We start from the raw sequence: 17,214 nt of genomic DNA, 5'->3' as shown, positions 1-17,214 counted from the left end.
AATGTTCTCCTTGAAAATAAAACCAGGGCTGTGTGTTTATGTTCAGGTTCAATTCACAGCTTTAAACTACTGTAATCACCAGAAAGATTTTAACAATCCGAGATACTCAGTAGCTCCCACAGAGTTGATCCTTCCTGCCTTTGGTAAAATAACATCTGAATACCCAGGATGAGGATTAGCCAAGGGTAAAACCAAACAAAATAGAGATATTCTCACCTTCAGAGTTGATAAATTCACATTTCTCACTGTAAGTTTCTGGCTTCTAGTATGAAAATTATTTGCAGCACCTTATAAATAGTATTTGAAATAGGAGACCTTATATCAATAACGTCATTTTTTATATGAACTTGTATCCTTTGGCTGTTATTTATTTACATGGCTTTGAAAGCAATTAAGACATTTAGGAAATACATGAAACCATAGATTAATGTGCATATTTCATTTAGATTATCTATCACTCAAATCCTTACCCCTACCCTTTTCCAGCCAGGGAGATAAATGTTTCAGAACCACAAAGGCATATTTCCTTTCTGTCCAGTTCCTTAGAATTCATTTAAGCATGCTTATTGAAATTTTTTGTCATGCAATATTTTAGCAAGATTCCCCCCCAAATATATACAGCTTGCAGACTGTAAATATCACATGACAAAATAGCTACCAGGTTTTCTTCCTTAGGCAAACAATCCCACAGTCCAAATTCCCTATATAAACAATTCCAGTCATATGTAAATGTAATTAACATAATAAAAGCATCAGGATTGTTGTTTTCCTCAAAGTGTTTTCTGTGAATGGGAGTAAGCCAGTGATAGTCCCAAAAGTCAGACCCGGGAGACATTGGGATTCTTTGTGAATTCCCAAACTGGATCCATGGAGGATTGCTCTGTTCCAACTGACCATCACTTCCTCTTAGCTGCATCCAAATCAGAATGCAAAAGTGCTTTCGCTCTTGAAAACATACTGTTAAAAACAAACAAACATCAACACTAAATTTCCAGAGTCTTGTGGGGTCACAGACTAGCAAGACCACCAGAGACACAAGATTCCGTGGCGTCTGTCTCTGACGCTTTTTCCCAATTCCTACAAAGAAAATTACACATCAAAACGAAATGCTACAAAATCAGGACACAGACGAAGGTCCTCACTGCCAATACACAAAAGAGATTCAGTTCATCAGGATTGACTGAGCATTCCGGGGGTCCTCGTTTGGTGTTAGGTACTGGAGGAAAAAATAAGTATCAAGATCGTTGTTACCTTCTTAGCAGCTCATTACAGTGAGGGTGTGTGGAGAAGGAGAGTGCTGAAATTTGGAATGGTTGGCAAAGGAATTAGATCTCTGGAACAGGCTAGTGGAATAATAGGTTGGAATTAGTTAGTGAAACTAGAATCTTGCTCTTGTTTTGTTTTCCAGATTTAATCTCCTCTGATTTATGAATTGCAAGAGAAGTGAAAGGAAAGGCTAATACCGTATGGTACTAGGAACACTTAAGCCATGGGGGTCAAATCTGAGCTTGGGTGGGGAGGGCGGATGTTAGGGGCCACACCCTGTAGTGGGGGTTAGTCAGGGGGGGTGCTTAGAAAAACCATGGGGTATAGGGGATTGAGGGATTGACCATAGGGTGTAGGGTTTCTGCCTGCAAGGAAAGTGCCCTAGCCCTTTGAGTTATTCCCACAGTCCAAATTACTATTGTTTTATTGGTTTGGATCTTTTTGTTTTGTTTTGTTTTAGGGGTCACATCCAGTGGTGTTCAGGGATTACTCTTGGCTCTGGACTTAAAAATCACTTCTGGTGGGGTACTGGGGACCATATGGGATGCGAGGGAATAGAACCCACATCAGCTGCATGTTAGGCAAGTGCCCTACCTGCTGGAACTATCGATCCAGCACCTGTAATTATTTTAAAATTACACTATGGACTTCCCTGAGAACTCAGTGATTTGAGCACAGTGTTCTGCTCATTGATGTAACTGAGCCAGCGGGTGACACTGAGAACTAGCAGAACTTTCACTACTGCAGAGTGACTCAAGCCTTGGACTAAGAGAGAGGTGGATTGCTGAACACCTATTTTGCCACTGTTTTAGTTACAGGATCAGGAACAAGATTCTTAATCTAATATGTTACCTGAAAAAAAAGGGGGGAGGGGAATTTAAAAGAGTAAAAAGTGGGGTAAGGGCACAGGAAGGGAGCAAAGAGGGAAATCCCAAATTATAATAATCACATCTCTGAAAAGTACTTGATATAGAGTCGCCAAAACCTCCTTGAATCTCACATTCTCCCATTTTTTTTCCAAGCTCAAGAACACAGAAACAAAATAGAGTCCCCCACAAATGAAACTATCTGGGTTTCACTTTATAGAATCAACTCCTGGGGGCAGAAGTACAGCAAGTAGGGTACTTGTATCGCGTGCAATTGACCCTGTTCAACTCCTGACATCCCATATGATTTTCTCAAGCAACACCAAGAATAATTTCTGAATGCAAAGCCAGGAGTGACCCAAGAAAAAGCTAAAATAAGATAAACTACTCGGGGGCCGGAGAGATAGCATGGAGGTAAGGTGTTTGCCTTTCATGCAGGAGGTCATCGGTTCAAATCCCGGTGCCCCATATGGTCCCCCGTGCCTGCCAGGAGCAATTTCTGAGCCTGGAGCCAGGAATAACCCCTGAGCACTGCCGGGTGTGACCCAAAAACCACAAAAAAAAAAAAAGAACTACTCTTGGGATTGGAGAAGAAAGTGTTGGCTCACATGGGTGGAGTATTTTCTTCATCTGCAGGAGCCAAGGGTTCTATTCTGAGCACAAGAGTCCCCACACCCACCCAGCACCTCTAGAGTGATGCCTAAGTACTTTGGCCTGTAACACCAAAACAAAAGAAAGAGAAGGAACATATTTTTCAAGCATTAATCTGGTTATTCAATTGCACGATTAAATAAGAAGGAACCAAGGAGTTCTTTCTCTCTTTCCTCTGCCAGCCTCAAGGACTAAAGCTGACAAGTTTGAGCGAATCTGATGCAGATAGAATCATGTCCAGCAGAAGAGGAGGAAGAGCTCTTCCTTCCCTGGAGAATACCCTGTTGGCCAACCTCCAGAATCCCCTCAACAATCTTCCCCTTTGGACTCACTGGCTAGAGTGGTATTGACCATGTCTCAATCAATCTCTGGCAAAGTGAATGAAACCATCATCTGTGGATTAAATCAATCAACTTTCACCACTCCTGAAGCCAGAACAAAGTTCATTTTCATCAATATCAAATACCAGGAAGATGACAGGACATACCTGGAGAATTACATTAGCAGGAGAGAATTATATCCACACAAATATCTCCAAATTGGACTGAATGGAATAGGAACAGGACAAAATAAAAGGTATTCCTTGGACTACCACCACCACCCCTCAACTTCTACAAACAGGAAGCAGGCTCTGAAAGCCGAAAGCTTTGGTCAGTAAACCTGTGCTTTCAAGAGTGAAGAAAGATGAACTGGAGGGAGGACATAAAAACCCCAGAGAGGGGTGTAGAAAGTCATGGGGAATTGCTCATAGGCACTGAGCCCTAGACAGCGGAGTATCCATCTGTTCCTAACTGGATCTTGGAATTGATCTGAACCAGTTATTCTTTTTTGTTTTGTTTTGCTTTTACTTTGGGACCACACTCAGTGGTGCTCAGGGATTACTCTTAGCTCTGCATTCAGGAATCACTTCTGGCAGGTTTTGGGGAACCATATGGTTTGCTGGGGATCAAGCCTGAGTCTACGATGTGCAAGGCAAGCACCCTACTACTATGCTATCACTCCAGTACCTGAATCAATGACTCTTGGAAAATTTCTATTTCCTCCCCCACTTTTTTGTTTAATTGGGGGGAGGGAGCACTTGGCAATGCTCAGGCCTTCCTCTGCCTCTGTTCTGAGTGATCACTCTTGGAAGTGCTCAAGGCACCATATGTAGTACCATTGACCAAGTGGGTTTGGCAGCACACAAGACAAGCACCCTGCCTGCTGTACTATTTCTCCAACCCTCCTCCCCTATTTGAAATATTGCTGCAGCAATAAATCCATGCATAGCCAACTTCTTTTTTGTGCTACAAACAGTGATGCTCAGAGATTACTCCTGGCTCTACACTTAAGAATTTCTCCTGGCGGGGCCGGAGAGATAGCATGGAGGTAAGGCGTTTGCCTCTCATGCAGGAGGTCATCGGTTCGAATCCCGGCGTCCCATATATTGTCCTCCCGTGCCTGCCAGGAGCAATTTCTGAGCCAGGAATAACCCCTGAGCACTGCCGGGTGTGACCCAAAAACCACAAAAAAAAAAAAAAAAAAAAAAAAAAAGAATTTCTCCTGGCAATGCTTATGGAATGTGAAGGCGGAACCCTGGTTGACAAGTGCTCTTCAGGCTGTATGATCTCTTCAGCCCCTTATACAACAGATATATGGAAAGGCGCATCCTATATTCACTTAGTTCACTGGTCTTCAGAGCAAAAGTAGCTTCTCTAAAAGCTAGACTCAATGGAACTATATCTGGGAAGTCTATTTTTACCTGAACCTAACTAAGTTCTACAAGGAAATTTTGGACATAGGCAGAGCTTAGGAGGACTTAGAGGTGGTATTGGCATGAAATGATTTTGGGAACTGTTCGGAGCGCAGTTCGGAGCGCCAGATGTAGCATGAAATAATTAACGATGGGGCTGGATGGCGATGGATGGAGGCCTTTGTGCTTAGGCCCCAGCCACGTGGCTTCATCCCCATCCAGCTGTTGGATTCCAGGCCCAGGTAAAACGCGAAATCACTCACTCACACACAGGCTTCAGGAAGCATTAACTTTATTCATGCCCTATTCACCACATGTGTGTGGCCTATTTCATAACCTTTTAAGCACTAGTTATTCTTGGCCCTGCATCTAAACTCCTTTCAGCCATCTTTCCTTTGGGCTCCATGCTGGTCAAAGACCAGAACACAGAAACCCAAAAGCCCGAGCGCCCAGCAGCGCAGAACGGGCAAAGAGCCAAAAGGGCCGAATTCCCTTGGTCCATGCCTTATCTACCTTTTCCCAGACCCCTCCCAGGAATGGGAGGGGCTCGCAGGTAAAGTTACACCTACTATCCGGTTTCCAAGACCCCTCCCCGAAATGGGTGGGTCTAGGGTCTTAAATAGGTACACCCACAGGAACATTGGGGAAGAAATGAGATGCAGCATAGTACAAGTGCAGAATATGAAGGGGCAACCAGACTTCAAGACAAGCACACATTCCCTGACTCGGCTGCCTGATTTCTGACATGCCCAGCCTTGCTACATGAATGTTCACATATTAGTCTGTGTGACTCAGTGTCCTGTGAAAAACCAGGTCAGAAGAGACATGGTGACACCTGTCTTGCCTTTTCTCCTGTCTCACTTGCTTACAAGAGCCCCCTGCTACATCCTGAAGTCATGTAAGCTGTCCTATGAAGAGGACTTGAGAGCAAGGAACCATGGCCTCCTGTTTCGTTGCACTTGGCCAAGCCAGACCCAACCCCCAGCATCACGTAGCCCTCCCCCCAAACCTGCCAGGAGGGATCACTGAGAACAGAGCCTAGACGAGCATTGCTGGTGTGGCCTAAAAACAAACAGAAAAGGTAAGTCTAAAGGCAACTGAGGAGTTAGCACAGAGAGCAAGCCCTGAACACAGAACCACGAGTAGCACCTGAGTACAGCTGGAAATAAGACTCCCCTTCCCTCAAAATATTATCAAAAATCAATCAATAAAATGAAACAAATCTTCGCTATGATTCCTCTTGAAAAGCAGGATAAAACAAATCTCATCCTGAACTGTGCAATACATTAGCCATTCACCATATCTGAGCATTTGAAATATGACTAGTTCATAGTGACAGCCATATTATAAAGATAATGTACACACCATATCTGAAAGACTTAGAAGAAATGAAGACAAAATATCTCATAAACTTATATTACATAAGCTTATATTATATACTGAAATAACATTATTTATATGCTTATATAGTTATATAATTTATTATTTTATTTAATTATTAAATATATATTTATATAATTTATATATAAATATATCTGTAAATATATTTTTATATATGCATTATATACTGAAATAACATTTAGGTACCTGGGTTAAAATGAATAATAAAAATGAACATATCTGTTTCTGTTTGCTTTTTGAAATGTAGCTATGAAATACTTTAAAATAAATGTGGGGCACAGGAAGGACCCAAAGAGGGGGCACCCTTGTGGAGGCTGTCATACTAAACAATGTAGGCATAAAATTTGATTTTTTTCTGATTATTAACAGTATTGTAAATCACAGTGTCTAAAAATTTATCTTTGAATTTCAATATAATCAGATGACATGCTGGGCCAGAGAGAGAAAGTACATTCGGTAGAGCACTTACCTAGCAAGCATTTGACCTGGGTTTGATTCCCAGTATCCCTCATAGCCCCCTGCACCCACCAGGAGTGATCCCTTAGTGTAAAGCCAGAAGTTTACTCAGAGTAAACCAGGTATGACCCAAAGATCAAAACTGAAATAAAATGGCATTTTAATCTTTGTTCAAAAAACACACAAACATGGGCTGGAGCAACAGCACAGCAGGAAGGCATTTTCCTTGTACAGGAAATTTTTCCCGGTTCAATCCCTGGCATCCCCTATGATCCCCCATGCCTGCCAGGCACAATTTCTGAACACAGAGTCAGGAATAGCCTCTGAGAGCAGCCAGGTATGGGCAAGAAACAAAACAAACCATAAATACACAGCTTCTAAACCAAAAATAAAATAAAATAAAATGATGAACCGGAGCCAAAGAGATAGAACAGCAGTTGGGCATTTGCCTTGCACGCAGTCGATTCAGGACAAACTGTGGTTCAAATCCCAGCATCCCGTATGGTCCCCTGTACATGCCAGAGGTGATTTCTGAGTACAGATCCAGGAGTAACCACTGAGACTGTGAGGTGTGACCCAAAAAAATAAAAAGAAAAGAAAAAAAGAAAGGAAGGAAGGAAGGAAGGAAGGAAGGAAGGAAGGAAGGAAGGAAGGAAGGAAGGAAGGAAGGAAGGGAGGGAGGGAGGGAGGGAGGGAGGGAGGGAGGGAGGGAGGGAAGAAAAGAAAAGAAAAGAAAAGAAAAAAGAAAAGAAAAGAAAAGAAAAGAAAAGAAAAGAAAAGAAAAGAAAAAAGAAAACGATGAGTCTGATATACCCCTACTAAACTTGAGGCACTAGTGGAATTTTTGTTTTGCTTTGTTTGGGGGCCAGACCCGGTTGTGTCCAGGGCTTACTCCTGGCTCTGTGCTCTGGGATCACTCCTGATGGGTTTGGGACACCATATGAGGTGACAGGATTGAGCAGATTGGCTGTGTGCAAGGTAAGCACCTTACTCCTTGACTCATCATTTTTCTCTAGTTCATTCTCTACTCTGCTGATAGAGTGATGTTGCTAAAACACTTCACTCCCCCACTCAAACTTTTGCTGTTGTCACTGTCAAGATAAAAATAATAATCATCTAAGTCTTTCCACTTCTACCTCCAAGGGTTCTCTCATGCTTCCCAACTAAACTGGAAATTCTAGATGCCAGGTTTGTACCTCCCAATCAGAAAGCAAGAAAAGACACTGAGAAGACAAAAGTCATTAAAACAGAGCCCGAGCGATAGCACAGTCATAGGGCTCTTGCCTTGCATGCAGCTGACCCAGGACGGACTTTGGTTTGATCCCCAGCATCCCATATGGTTCCCCAAGCTTGGAGTGATTTCTGAGTGCATAGCCAGGAGTAACCCCTGAGCATCATCGGGTGTGGCCCCAAAACAAAAATAATATATATATATAATTAAAACAAAAATGTTTCCACTCTTGTTCAAGTCCTGGGAATTGAACAAAATCACCTTACACTACATGATGCAGACTTGGAAGCCTCTGTGCAGCACCATGGGTGGTCAGGTTTATGTCCCAGAGGGCCAGAGCTTAACCACATTTTTAGACCCTATCATGACAAGTGACCTAGTTGATGGAGAAACACTGGGAGTGGCCCCTAAGAAGCCTTGGATGGGACTGGAGAGATAACATGGAGGAAAGGCATTTGCATTGCATGCAGAGGGTCGGTGGTTCAAATCCCAGCATCCCATATGGTCCCCGGAGCCTGCCAGGAGCGATTTCTGAGCGTAGAGCCAGGAGTAACCTCTGAGCACTGCCGGGTAGGATCCAAAAACAAAAACAAAATAAACAAGAAGCCTTGGATGGCCCTCTCACTCTCACCAACAACTTTTGGAGTTATCATCCCCTTTCTTGATTTGTTTTAATTAACATAATTAGTACTGAAGTGATAACACGGGAGTTAAAGTGTGTGCCTTGTATGCAGCTGACCCTGGTTTGATCTCTGGCACCAAATATAGTGCCTGAGCTCTGCTAGGAATGATTTGTGAGTCAAGAGTAGCTTCTAAGCACTGAGGGGTGCTCAACAGCACAATCCCCCAACATCTCCAAATTGCTATAAGACTTCTGGCATAGTTAAGGTTCTTGCCTTGTAGATTGAAAATTCCAGTTCAATCTCAGAACTTCATGGTCACCTAAGCATGGCTAGTAGCTGCCCCACCCCATCTTTCCTAGTGCACAGCCAGAGGTAGCCCTTGAAAACCACTAGGTGTTCCCGAATTATCCATTCTCCACCCCTCAGAAAAAAAAAAGAACTTTTGAAATTTTTTTGTTGTTTTGTTTTTGGTGGGGAGCCATGCCTGGCAGTAGTTGAGGCTTACTCCTGGTTTTGCATTCAGGGATCACTTCTGGCAGGGCTAAGGAGACCATATGTGGTTGACAGGGATCAAACATAGCTTGACTGTGTGTAAGGAAAGTAACCTAATTGCTCTGCCTCCCTAGATGACATTTCTTTTTTTTTTTTTTTTTTTTTTTTTTTGGTTTTTGGGCCACACCCAGCAACGCTCAGGGGTTACTCCTGGCTATGTGCTCAGAAGTTGCTCCTGGCTTGGGGGACCATATGGGACACCGGGGGATCGAACCGCGGTCCAGCCAAGGCTAGCGCAGGCAAGGCAGGCACCTTACCTTTAGCGCCACCGCCCGGCCCCTCTTTCTTTCTTTTTCTTTTTTTTAACTTGATTGATTGATTGGTTTTTGGGCCACATCCAGAGGACCTCATGTGTTACTCCTGGCTCTGCACTCAGAAATTGCCCCTGGCAGGCTGGTGGACCAAATGGGATGCCAGGAATCGAACCATGTCCCTCTCGGATCCTTGCAATGAAGGCAAATGCCCTGCTGCTACACTATCTCTCTGGCCCAGCCTAGGCAAAATTTCTAAGCCAAGCTCTATTTTGATATTTTACCTTTCTTCTTCTGATTCTTGTCTGTTCCATTCTCATATTTTCTGTGGTTGCTTTGTGCCAGGGATTGAACCCAGGGCCTTACACAGGTGAAAAATACACCATTTCTGAGTTATATCCTTGGTTCTCTCCTCACACTTCTACTCTCACTTCCCTTGATACCCTCTAAGTGCCTAGAAGTGCCCTCAGACATCTTTGTACTTTGGCCCTTGTAAGGCCAGAACAGGAAGAGCATTTTCCCCTTACATGTAGTTGAACAACACTTTCTCATTTCCCACATAGAAAATGTCTTTTAGTTTTGAGAACACACCCAGAAGTGCACAGGGCTTACTCCTGGCTTTGCACTCAGGGATCACTCCTGGAGGTTGCAGGAGACCCTATGGGATGCTGAGGATCAAATCCAGATCAGCCACCTGCAAGGCAAATGTTCAATCCACTGTACTGTTACTTAGACCCCAAAAAGACTGTTTTTCTGTGCTCTGTTTTCCTCTCCCCTTGCTGGAATTTTCCAGCAACACTGTGAACCCTGATTCACTCTTCCTGCCCTTCTTTAAGAAACCTTGAGGGGCCGGGCGGTGGTGCTAAAGGTAAGGTGCCTGCCTTGCCTGTGCTAGCCTTGGACGGACCGCGGTTCGATCCCCGGTGTCCCATATGGTCCCCCAAGCCAGGAGCAACTTCTGAGCGCATAGCCAGGAGTAACCCCTGAGTGTTACCGGGTGTGGCCCAAAAACCAAAAAAAAAAAAAAGAAAGAAAGAAAGAAAGAAACCTTGAGATCCTTTTATTCCTAACACTTTTCAGAATCTAGAAATGTGCCACAAAATATTTTGAAAAAAGGAAAAAGAAAAAAAGTAAATGAGAGCTGGGAGCTGTTTCCAAGAGTTGGAGCACAAGCACTGAAGAGTCCTGGGTTTCATCCCCTAAACACTGCAGTTTCTCTAGAACACAGCAGCAGGAATGACTCCTGGGTGCCTGATTTGATATAATTTCCCCTCCAAAATAAAGAAATGAAGGTCAATACACTTATTTACATATCCTCTTCTCTCAGTTTAGTTGTAGTAATCATGTCCATTCTTCTCCCATATTTGACAAAGGAAACCTACACACACACCAAGGACCCAGGACTACTTACTTTGGTCCAAAGATTAAGAAAGTCCTTTCTAGGAGATAGAGAATTAACACAGTGGTAGGATGTTTGCTTTGCATGCAGCCAACCAGAGTTTGATTCCCTGCATCTCATCCAAACACTGCCAGGAGTGATTCCTGAGTGCAGAGCCAGGTATAACCCCTGAGAATATGGCCCAAAATAGGAAAGAAAAAAAAAAGGAATGAAAGAAGAAAAAGAAAATTCTTATTATAAAATATTAAAGGCGGAGCTACAAAGAATTCATGGATCATGATGCAAGCAGCATAAAGTCAGAGATTATGTAAGGGGTCAAGAGGCATATGTGAGGCTGGAGCAAGTTCTGGACTTCTGGTGCTTTTATTCTGCTCACCCAGGATGGATCCCAGGCACCCAGTGATTCCCTAGAACTTGGCCAGGAGAAACCCCTGAGCACAGAGCTGGGGATAAGTCCTGAGCACCGCACAGTGTGCCTCTCTCCCCTTAAGTCTTATGCACTAGACTCTGGTTCCTGCCTCTGTGACACTGCAACCTGGGACCCCAGTACTGCAATCTTGGTTATCCAAGAATTGTGAAAAGCAGACCCCAGACCTCTGAGCACTTTACTGGGAAGTACACTTACATATACGAACAAGCATTCGAAGGCACAAGAATTTAATTTAATTTAATTTTTGGTTTGGGGCTATACCCAGTGGTGCTGAGGAGTTACTCCTGGCTCTAAGCTCAGAAATCACTCCTGGCAGGCTCCGAGGACTATATGGGATGCTGGGAATCAAACTCAGGTCTGTCCTCGGTAGGCTGTGTGCAAGGCAAACACCCTACTACTGTGCTATCGCTCAGGTCCCAAGAGTTTAAAATTCTTTTTTTGTTTGTTTTTTTTTGTTTTTGTTTTTGTTTTTTGTTTTTGGGCCACACCCAGCGGTGCTCAGGGGTGACTCCTGGCTGTCTGCTCAGAAATAGCTCCTGGCAGGCATGGGGGACCATATGGGACACCGGGATTCGAACCAACCACCTTTGGTCCTGGACCGGCTGTTTGCAAGGCAAACTCCGCTGTGCTATCTCTCCGGGCCCGAGTTTAAAATTCTTAAAACATATTAATGTATTTTGCTATCCTAAAAAAGTGTTCATGGTTTTTGTCATTTGTGAATGATTTGAGCTTCTTTTTTTGTTTTTGTTTAGGGGCCACACCTCATGGTAATCAGGGACTACTCCTGGTTCTGTACTCAGGAGTCATTTTTAGAGCTGCCCAAGGGACAACGCCAGGAATGACTGACTAATCAACCCTTGAGGAATGCTAGGAATGACTATATATGGGATGTCAAGGATCGAACTCTGGTCCATCCTGTGCAAGGCAAGTGTTCCATCCCCTGTACTATTTGTTGCTCAGGGCCCTGTTTAGGGCTCCTGAAGGAATATAGTGTGCTACAATGGAGTTTTCATGTTATCCAGGATGGTCCATACCCCAGGATGTGGCTGAGCTAGCTAGAAGCACAGCTTTCTTGAACTCATGGCCAATGAAAACTGGGCTGGGAACTGAGATACCAACGCACTTTCAAATCTCTGTATCTTATGGCGCGTGTTCCAGGAGAAGGGTGGAGAGGGGCTCGGCCCTGCAGGAAAACAAGCGATCCACTTTCTCAAGGGCAAACTTGTCCGAGGTCCCCCAGGTCCTGGAAGATTAAGTAAGGTGGGAAGCAGAAACAGAAGAGAAAGAAGCCTGCCCTGGGGACTGCCTTCTCCTCCCTTCTCTGCTGCCATCCCCCAAGGGACACTGACCCTTCAGCCCGAGCAGGAGGGCGTCGCCTCTCCACCTCCCTCTTGCAGCCAGGCTCCCCAAAGGAGATGTCCAAGATTCTTGAGCGGGGGGGGGGGGGGGGTTCCAATGTGCCTGGGGTGGGGGGGCTGTCCCGCAGGCCAAGCGGGCGCGCTCACGCAGCGATGCAGAGAATTCGATGGCCGAGCGGATCGAGTTAAATATAACTGCGCGGATGGAATGGCGCTAAAAATAAGGCAACAGCTGGCGGGTGCATAGCCTGGCTGGCCAAGGGCGGGGTCCCGAGTGGGTTTCTTGTACACGCAAGCCGAGCAGATACAGCCACAGGCCAGAAGCCCATGGCCAGGGACCCCCTAGAGGCCACTGGGAACCCAGATCCCCAACACAGCGCTCAGGGTCCCGGAGTGACCTAGGGAACGGATTGCACATCTGAGCCAACTTGCACGCAAGTGTCCAGGTGACCAGGTGGCCGGGGACCGTTGTGTCCCGCCCGCACCTGCCACTAGGAGGAGATCCGCGCCGGAGCAGCCAGTTGAACCCTCGGGAAGTCGCCGGAGACCCGGGCGCGAGGGATCCGAGTTAGGGTGCAGGGACTGGGGGATAGAGAGGTGGCATCGCGCGCTCTCTCGAGGCTCGGCCACCTCCAAGGGTGCGTGACCCTTTTCCACCAGCCCCTTTCCCCAGCGATCCCTCCCGGCCATCAAGCCAACAAGTGAAACGTTTCCAAAACGGGCTATTTATTTGCTCCCAATAAATCGATCGGCAGTGATTAAGCAATCGATGTGACCCGGGTGGGCGACTCGCTCGCGGGGAGGGTCAAGGGGCCTCCCTCCGCCCTGCGCCCTCCTGGAGGAAAAAAAAGGCAGATGTGGGTCCCGCAGAGGCGTGTCCCTCCTGGGCCACACCCGGGGACCCCACACCTAAATGCACCGGACAGATCCCCATGGGCTGCGCTTTTTCTCCCCCCAAGGAGCGGCGAGGGGCGCGCGCCCGACTCTGGCACGCCCGACCGACCCCCTTGCGCCCGGCTCTCGGGGGGCGCAAACGAGGCCCGTGGCAGCCGCCGCGCTCCGAGGCTTTTGTTGCTTCTTGAAAGGGGGGTTTGTAAAACGGGACAGATAAAAATGAGCAGCATCATATTGTTTGACAGAATGATCCCTTATGATGAAGTGTCGGCTCCGAAGGGGGTGAAAACGGTGAATTCCTAAAAAAAAAAAAAAAATCCCCGCGCTCTTTCCTTGGCGATCTGCGAGGAGCCTGGAAGGACCCAGCGGACAGTCCAGTCGGGCTCCTCCAAGCGCGTTAGCCCCAAATCGTGTCCAAAAAACAGGTTCGAGCTTTACCCCTGCCAAGTCCTTCTGAAGTCCCCATCCTTACCCAAAGACTTGCTCTTTCTCCTCCCGGATGAAAAGAAACCATTTTCGAGAGAAAGGCTCGTTTTGATTAAATCTGACATGCCGCTGATAACTCCATGCTAATGTGAAATAATTAACATAATAGCCATAATTAAAAGCACGCTAACAATGCCATAAATTTATCACACAATTTTACTAGCTTTCTGCCCCTAACTGCTCTCTCATCGTTAATTAAACGTGTTGCCTTTTACAAAATGGATGTTTATCCATTCCCAGTATAAATAAATCCGAAATCCTCTCTCTCTCTCTCTCTCTCTCTCTCTCTCTCTCTCTCTCTCTCTCTCTCTCTCTCTCTCTCTCTCTCTCTCTCTCTCTCTCTCTCTCTCTCTCTCCTCCTTTACCTTGGGTGTCTCACCATGACAGGCGCTTCTTGGCATGGGCCCTGCATGGTGGACACCTTGAAAATAATGAAGTTTTGAGAGGTGAAGCCAAAACAAGAACATTAAATTAGCCTCCGATCCCTCCCCCTGAAGAAGGATGGAGGAACACACTAGGCTGGTAGAAAGAGAGCAGGAAAGGCTTTTGACTCGTTTAGAAATAGAAATAATCTAGTTCGACTAGGGTGCGACGTGTCTATGGCTCCGACCTTCCCACTTCCCTCGTGGGGACAGCGCAGGCAGAAACCAGGAATAGTTGAAGGAGTCCATGAATAGCGTAAAGACGGAGCCGGCTAACGTCCTTGGGATTTGAAGAGGGGATTTGCGCCCCTCCCATGTTTGATTGCCTCTGGGAGAAAGGGGAACGCTGCTCTGGGGTGGGGGCGCGCCCCTTATTGCTCAGATCTTGGTCCCATCTCCTCCCCCTTGGTAAGAAAAGTGTGTGCGGGCCTGATGCTAGCCGGCTCGTCTGGAGCCAACGAATGATTCAAGCCACGGGTTTAGTCTGGCTTGTAGGAGGTGGGAGCGGGTGCCAGCATTTGCTCGGGTCTGTCGAGGGTTACATAGGCCATCTCAGACTATCTAACAGGGGCACACTGACCGCCCCTCCTCCCGCCTGGAGCACTTAACCCAAACTGCTTTGTAATTAATTCCCCTTCTTTCTCATAAATTCTTCCATCCACTTCTTTCTCACCCTCATCTCATGCAACCCCCTTTCTCCAGATGTCTCAATTTTCTTCCAATCGATCTGGATTCCACTTTTCTTGCTTCCATTGCTAAAGCACACACACACACACACACACACACACACACACACACACACACACACTACCCCCTCTGACCCACCCCCCCCACGACCAGATTCCAGGGGCCTCACCAGATGGGTACCATGAATCTTGCCCACCCCAGGAGAAACGCGGGAAGCCTTGCTCATTTATGCCCCCCCCCCCTTTTTAGTTAAAACCTCGGGAACAGGTGAGGCAGCTGGTTCTCATCTTCTTTCAATACCTCCTGGGTCCACTTGACTGGAACCCAGGACCAGGAGTGGAATCTTTTTTTTTTTTTTTTTGGTTTTTGGGTCACACCTGGCAGTGCTCAGGGGTTATTCCTGGCTCCAGGCTCAGAAATTGCTCCTGGCAGGCACAGGGGACCATATGGGGCGCCGGGATTCGAACCGATGACCTCCTGCATGAAAGGCAAACGCCTTACCTCCATGCTATCTCTCCGGCCCCAAGGAGTGGAATCTTGCGCAGCCACCTGGGAGGAAGCGTGTTTATGTGTGTGTCCCTTCTTTTCCCTCCCCCAATGTCCTCTTTGCAACTCCAAAAACATTTATCACGATTTTTCCTCCCGGGTCCCTCTTGCAACATTCCCATTTTCCACCCACCAAAGGTCTCCATTTCTCTTCTTTTCTCTCTCGCCCTAAACTCAAGCTTAGCCGTCATGGACGATTTGAAAATGGACTTTCGGGCTGCAAACCGCGATTGCACGGCTAACAAGGGTTGCCTTCGCCAGGAATCTTCTGAGGGGGGCAGGACCTTGCTTTGTTTGCTGGAGCTTGCGGTCTCCTTCCTTCCTCCCAGCGACGTCCCGCGACGGCCGGGTCAGCGGGGGAGCCCTTCCTGCCTCCCTCTGGGGCCTGGGCATCACCCCCTTCCCGCCCCAGAAAGGTCGCACTAGAAGAAGCAACGTTGCAGACGAGCCGAGGGTGGTCGCGGGCAAGACGCGCTGCGGCCCCTGGAAATCGAACAGCGGGAGCGGTGCGGGCCCGCTGGGGCGTCGGGCTTCGAGGGGACCCCCCGCGTGTCTTCATTGAGCTAATCGAGTCGAAAAAAAGTTTGCGTGAGGGACCTCGCATCAGATGGGAACACTGATTGAACAAGAGGCAGCACAATAGCGCTCTAAGCGAGGGGAAGCGTCGCTTTTCACGCTACGCACCGTAATTAATGGTATGAATCAATTAATTTGACTTTTATTGTGTTGAAGGAAAAAAAAGCGCAACAAATGAAACCTGGGGGTCGGGACTTGGTTTCCCTCCCTCCCCCACCACACCCCTCCACTCCCCACCCCACCCCACCCCCAGAAGGTTCCAATGACATGCTAGGGTGGGGGCTGGACAGATCATGCCCGGGAATCCCCAGAGCCAGCTCTGGCTGACAGCGGCTTTGAAATTAGGCTTATTTGGAAGCGACTTCAAGAAGCCAGCCCAGGGGCAGGCCCTGAGCTGCTGCCACCCTTCCACACGTGTGCGCGCACACACAACCCCCACACACATACATACATACATACGTACATACATTCACACAGGTGCACGCGTCCATGCGCAGAGCTCAAACTAACTGTGGGCCCCATCACCGGCAGCTGAACAAAGGAAACTTCCAAATTTGCACATTTTGGTTTCTTCCTTGGCTCCTGCCGATCTTCTCTTTTAAGGATGGGGTGGCCGGCTGGCACAGCCTGGATCTCTGCAGCCCAAGCTAAAGATGGGCCACCGGCTCAAGGTTGGGTTTGGCGAGAGGCCTTCTGGCACCACGAACCATTCCGGACAGACAAAGTGATACAGCTGCGGAAATCAACTGGGAGATGCATTTTAGGGTCAAGTACAATGGGGGATCATCTAGAAACAGGAAGAAAAAAAAATAAAAACAACTCGGGCGTCTCAGGATAGAATAAGTGACTGACTGTCCCAACCTGGTACTGAGTCCTAACCAGGAACCTTTGCAAAGCTGGGGGTGCATTTGTAGGGGGTTCGTTTGTACAGGGAAAATTGGCTAGAGATGGGGATTCTATCAATGGGTCACAGTATTTATGATTAATCGAGTTTACTGCTTCTTGATGTGTGTGTGTCTGTGTGTGTGTGTCTGTGTGTTTGTGTGTAGGCCAAGGAGGCTGCTGGGGCAGAGGTGAATGGAACAGATAGAGAGAAAACAAAAATCTAGGAATAAATCCAGCAGGAATAGTCAGTTTCCTAGAAGTGAATAAATGTTTCACGAATTCTTTCTCCTAAAATCTTCTCCTGTCCCCTTTCCCTTCTAGGTGGGCACCCCACTTTCAGGCCTCCGCAGACAAGTGGGATTGGGGCTCTAGGTTCTAGAAGCCGCTTCACCCCGCTTGCAGGTGGCAACCTGGAGGTCCTGAACGGCTGGAAGCAACCGTGTAATATGGATTCAGCTTGCAGAAACCTGGTCTGGAGGTGTGAGATCCTCACACCCCAGAA

Source organism: Suncus etruscus, chromosome 6, assembly GCF_024139225.1.
Source record: "Suncus etruscus isolate mSunEtr1 chromosome 6, mSunEtr1.pri.cur, whole genome shotgun sequence".
NCBI classification, from domain to species: Eukaryota; Metazoa; Chordata; class Mammalia; order Eulipotyphla; family Soricidae; genus Suncus; species Suncus etruscus.
Note: the sequence above shows the minus strand (reverse complement) of the source record.